The following is a 5826-nucleotide window of genomic DNA, read 5'->3' as shown; positions in this document are numbered from 1 at the left end:
TTTTTGATAAAAGAAACAAGGGTAAATTGCTACAATTTGATGAACCTGACCTATACTCATGGAGGTAGTAACTCTAAATACCAACAGAGAGGGAAGGGGTCTTCACATCAAGTATCAATGCTATCGCCTGTGTACACAGGATAGACAGGGATGGGCAACTTGGGCATTGGCTACCTAAAATGAGGGGGCGAAAAAGGCCCAAAGTGACTGGCTTACAAGGTTTCAAGAGGGAGTTTAGTTTAAGAGTATGAGGGGGTTGGGGAGAAAGAGTCCCCACTTGTCTAGATGGGTCTGGTCAAAAGAGATGGGGATAAGATTCTTATGATTCAATAGTGAGTAATTGTTATCATGAGTAATCGTGACTGTCACAATTATAAAGGTAGAAGTTTTGTAACAAAAACAGGGGAGTGATTAATATTACAGTACAGAAACAGAGGACCCTAGCTAGGACCCTCAAGGGAGAAGAGCAAAAGCAGAATGTGGGACCTTATCCAGAGAAGCTTCGATACCAGAGACGGAGGCAGAGATGGGGACATGGTTGAGAGCTCTAGATTCATGGGAAGAGAGGGACTAAGAGCTAGTGGCCAGGAGGCAGATTTGCAGAATGTGCCCTTTGGAGGTGTAAATTATTATATATGCCTGAGTGTTTTGTTTTGTTTTAAATTTTTTTTTAAAAGCTAAAGTGAATAGAAATACTGTTAACTGATGGTACGTGGAGGGGATTATAATCATTGTAATGAAGCAAAGTATATGATTTGTTGATTGTAAAACTGAAGATCTGCCCTGTAAACTTCCACTCAATCCACAATAAAACCTTAAAAGAAACCAACAACAAACTGCACCCCCCCCCAAAAAAAAACAACAACCCACTATCTGATCCCAAGTTCTGCGCTAAGTCCCATGTAAAGTCCTTGAAATTTGGAATCAAACCCATGCAAGGATAATATCCTTGAGAATATCTCAGCATACTGGGGGAATCAAACATGCAAACAAATAATTACAATGCACAGTGGACCTGAGAATTTTGTTATGTGATAGGATAACCACAAGGCAATGGGACAGAAAATAGAAGTCTGGAATCTAGACTTCTTAATTATCATGAAGTTGATCCCAGCTCCTAGTGACCTTGTGTGTGTCAGAGTAGAACTATGGCTGATTATTTATAAGTAGATTGCCAGACCTTTCTTTTGAGGAGCCACTGGGAAGACTCAAACTGCCAATCTTTTGACTTAGCAATCAAGCATGTTAACTGCTTGTACCACCTAAAGACTCCAATCTAAACTTGGGGGCATGCAAAAGGCTTTTCCAAGCAGTGACATTTATGCTAAGAATGAAATGGTGACCAGTCAGGTGAAGGGCAACTAGACAGAGTATTAAAAGCACGTAAAACAGCCTGTGTGGAGTCCCGAAGGTTCAAATAAGTAAGGTGCTGCTATGAACATAAAGATAAGGTAGAGCCAAGAGAACACTTTGCAGAGGGGCAAGAGATTCGGCTGGGCCAGACCATGTTCTGCTAGATCCAGTGAGCCCTGTTAAAGAATTTGTATTTTGACCCAAGGTGATGTCACTGAATCCTTAGGAACTCTGTGACCTAGAGTAAGTCCCTTCTGCTTCAGTAGCACCAGGACAGTATTAGATTTGCTTTGAGTATTAGTTTTCCTTCCAATACTTTGAAAAGTACATAAGTAGGTGACTTGTTTTCTAAAAGCCTGGTAGATGCACCCAGGACAGTTGTTGAATACCGAGGGGCTCTGTAATTCAGGAGCACAACATCTAAGCCTTATTATTCAGGAATGCAAACAGCTGGTTTAGCCCCACATTCTCCACCATAGGCTGGCAGCTGAGAACATTGAAAAGGCATAATCAGATGGAAATTTCCCCTTTCCAAGTTCAGGAATCTACAAGTCCAAGGTGCCAGCTGGTGGCCCATTGTCCCCTGGAGCCCTGGAGAAATGCAAGAGTTCTATATATGCAATTCTAGGCAGGAGAGGTCTAGTTTCTCTTGATGAAGAGGGATAGTTTATGAATAGAGGGATATTTCCTTAATGCTTTCATAAGCTTCTTAAAGATGAAATTGATGTATTAAGGAGGCCGTGGAATCCTGGTGTGGCATTGCAGGATAATGCACTGGGCCTCAAGATCAGTTAGACCAGCAAGGTAGGTGGCTCATACCCACCAGTCTTTCCTAGGAAACCCTATGCAGGGTCACTATGAGTCCAACTCAACAGCACTTAACAACAACAAAGAGGCCACAGGAATTCCTTTGACTTGGTAAAGTCTAGCTTCCCAGCTCCCCTTTGGAGGCAAATAAAGGGATGACTAATTTATTCATTGACTGAACAGATTTTAAGGGTGCTGTCAGAATCAAGATCAGAAGAGGCTGTTGAACTTTGAAGACTAGATGTCATAGCAATGGGACAGCCACCCTGTCAGACATCAAAGCATTTATAAGCAAACACAAGGCCTTCCAGAGCTACCTAGCTGTGCACCAGGATCATGTGAAGCAGATCTCAGCTACTGCCCAATAGCTCAATGAATTGGATTACTATGACTATCAAACGTTAACACCAGTGCCAGAAATCTATGACCAGAGGGACGCCCTGGACTCTCTGACCCATGGTTTCTGTGGAGAAAATAGAGAAGCAGCTGGATACCATTGACCAGCTGCTCCCCGACGGAGTATGCCACGCAGGCTGCCCCATTCAACAACTGGATGGAGTGCACAGTGGAGGACCTGCAGGACATGTTCACTGCTCATATCACTGAGGAGATCGAGGACCTGATCTCAGCCCACAAGCGGTTCAGGTCCACTCTGCCAGATGCCATCCAGGAATGGGAGGCCATCGTGGCCATCCACAAGGATGCCCAGAGAACTGCTGAGAGCAATCACATCAAGTTGCTGGGCAGCAACTTCTACACCACAGTCAGCTCCCAGATCATCAACTCCAAATGGGAGAAAGTGCAGAAGCTGGTGACAAAGCAAAACCACGTCCTCTTGGAGGAGCAGACAGAGCAGCAATCCAACAAGCATCAGCCAGGCCAACATCATAGGGACCTGGATCCAGACCAAGATGGAGGAAATCGGGCGCATCTCCACTGAGATGAACGGAACCCTGGAGGACCAGCTGAGCCACCTCAAGCTATATGAGCAGAGCATTGTGGTCTACAAACCCAACCAAGACCTGCAAGAGCAGCAGCAACAGTTCATCCAGAAGGTACTCATCTTCAACAACAAGCACACTGACTACACCAGGGAGTACATCCGTGTAGGCTGGGAGCAACTGCACACCGCCACTGCCTGCACTATTAATGAGTTGGAGACTCAGATTCTCACTGGCAATGCCAAGGACATCAGTCAGGTGCAGATGCAAGAGTTCCTGTCCTCCTTCAATCACTTCAATGAGGACCATGGGCCTGCCTTATCAGTGTGGAGAAATCCAGCATGGGGATTTCGAGTTCAATCATATTGTAAGCATGGTTGAACCCAACTACAGTGGCCTGGTGACCTTCCAAGCCTTCATTGATTTCACATCATGGGAGACTATGGACACAGACATGGCTGACCAGGTCATCACCTGCTTCAAGGCTTTGACAGGGAACAAGAACTTCATCCAGCAAAGGAGCTGAGACAAGAGTTTCCCACACCCCACCAGGCTGTGTACTGAATCTCCAGCATGGCGCCGGATCTGGGGCCCGGCTTCAAACCTGGTGCCCTTGACAAGTCCTTCTCCAGAATTCTGTAAAGCAAGAGTGACTTGTGAGGCCCCACAAGAAAAACCGTGTCCAAATTCCTCTTCACAGTCTTCTTGCTCCCTTGTGGGTGGTCTTCCATAGCTGTTTCCTGTGTCTCTACGTCAAGGCAAAACACTCTCTGTCATGAAGGACTGGGGCAGACGCTTTCCTTTCTGAGCTGGTTGGCCTGCAGGTTCTTCCCCTCTACACGGGGGAGCAGTGCTGCTACTCTGGTCTGGAAAACACTTAAGATGTGGCCACTTGGGTTCTTTTAATTTTGGTTTTTACACTCAATGGAGGAAACAATGGCTCCCCATGCAAAACAAGACCCTGGTGCCCTGAGGAGGCCCCTCCATTCCCAGTCTCCCCACTTGCCCTGATGTCCTTTCAAGGCTGCCCACATCTAGGCCAAAGCCCTCTGTGCCTCATCCAGGAACCCAGGCCGTGTGATGGCTCCCCAGTTACCACCAACTTCCTCTTCCCCTGGCCATTTGTGATTGCCTGGAGGTGGGGGCACAATTCACAGCCCCCTTCTGCAGCAGTGCAGTGGAGTGGGGTCACCAGCTTCTCTTTCAGATTTTTTAAGGACTCCCCCCACAAAAAAAACAAAAACAAACCACCAAAAAAAGGTCAAAAAACCACACACACAAGAAAAGAAAAACTATTTTAAAAAAGAAAAACTTTCAGAGAATGACTATTTATTTCATTAAATTACAGATTTATTATATAGATATGCATTCCCCGGATGTCTGTCAGCTCTCTGGCTTGCCTAATGAAGACATAGCTGATTTGCTCCTCCCTTTACTGGCCCTGACAGGCTCCCTGCTGCTGGCTGCTGGCTGCTGGCTGCTGTTACATGGGTCTCTCAGACCCTCCTCACGTGGAGGGTGGATGCTGGCCCCGGCTGCTTGTCAGTTGGTAGTTTTATTCCCTTTTTTATTGTGCTTGTTTTGTTAGTTTTGTTTGTGTTAAAGCTTATTTTGATTGATTTTTTCTTTCTTGATTTCTGGATAAATCAGCCTCTGGGGATGGGACAATAAAGCATGTAACATTTTTATGAAAAAAAAAAAAAAAAAAAAAAGAACAAGGGAGGGACCTCATCCCTGGGTCTCATTGGGGGAAAAGGCAACATTAAGAACAACAAAAAAATTTTTTCATGCGAGCCTTGGATGAAATTTTATTTAACATAAGGAGAGGTTTCGTAACATATTAAAGACTATGCAGTGCTCTTCTGCTTCTTGTCACCAACTGTTTCTATGACAGTAACTCTGAGATCTCGAATGTGATCGAAAATGAGAATGTTTTGTTGTTTGAGCTTTAGTTTTAGAATTGGGGTACCCTTTGGGAGATTTACATGGGGATCTTGCTATGGCGTCAGAATGTCTTCCATGTGATACTGATTTTGTTCCTGAGCTAGTCTGCTTTTGAGGTGAACTTGATTGTGATTTTCCTATTGACTTGGACCTTTTGGGCAAGGACTTGGACCTTGACCATCCTCTAGAACCAGAATTTCTTCTTGGAGTTCTTGATTGCCTTGCTCACGTAGACCACCTTGGGAGTGATTTAGAAGGAGATTTAGACTGGCTATAAGAAAATCGCTTGTGTCGAGACTCCTCCTATTTCTTCCCCAGGAAGAACTTCTACTTCGAGTCCTCCTTTGGTTAGGACTTCTGGATGGTCAGATGCCAAGTGACAAGACCATTGGAGGAGGAGCTGACTCCTTCAATACCTTCTTCAGTGAAACAGGCACTGGAAAGCATGTGCCCAGAGCAGTGTTTCGTAGACCTGGAACCCACAGTCCTTGATGCAGTTCACACTGGCACTTACCACCAGCTCTTCCACCCTGAACAAAACTGTCTGAATAGCAGGCAAGTCTTAAATAGCTATGGAATCAATGAATGTATCACAATCGAGGCCCAACTATGAGAACTGGAGTCCAAGGCAAGAATTGAATTACAAAAGCTGAGTAATAGTAATAATGCTGTTGTGAAGTGCCTTCAAGGAGCAACCATTGGGTTGAGACTGCTGATCTTTTGGTTTGCATTCCAGAGCTGATCCTACAATACCACACCAGGAGTCCTTAAGCCAATAATT

The 5826-nt window shown here is 45.1% G+C and overlaps 1 pseudogene; it reads left to right on the top strand.

Moving 5' to 3' along the window:
• Positions 1–1290: 1290 nt before the first annotated feature.
• LOC102815349 lies at positions 1291–3761 on the top strand (annotated as a pseudogene).
• Positions 3762–5826: the final 2065 nt, after the last annotated feature.

This window comes from Chrysochloris asiatica, unplaced genomic scaffold (assembly GCF_000296735.1).
Source record: "Chrysochloris asiatica unplaced genomic scaffold, ChrAsi1.0 scaffold00083, whole genome shotgun sequence".
In the NCBI taxonomy this organism is placed as follows: domain Eukaryota; kingdom Metazoa; phylum Chordata; class Mammalia; order Afrosoricida; family Chrysochloridae; genus Chrysochloris; species Chrysochloris asiatica.
This window is presented reverse-complemented; position numbering and strand designations above follow the sequence as displayed.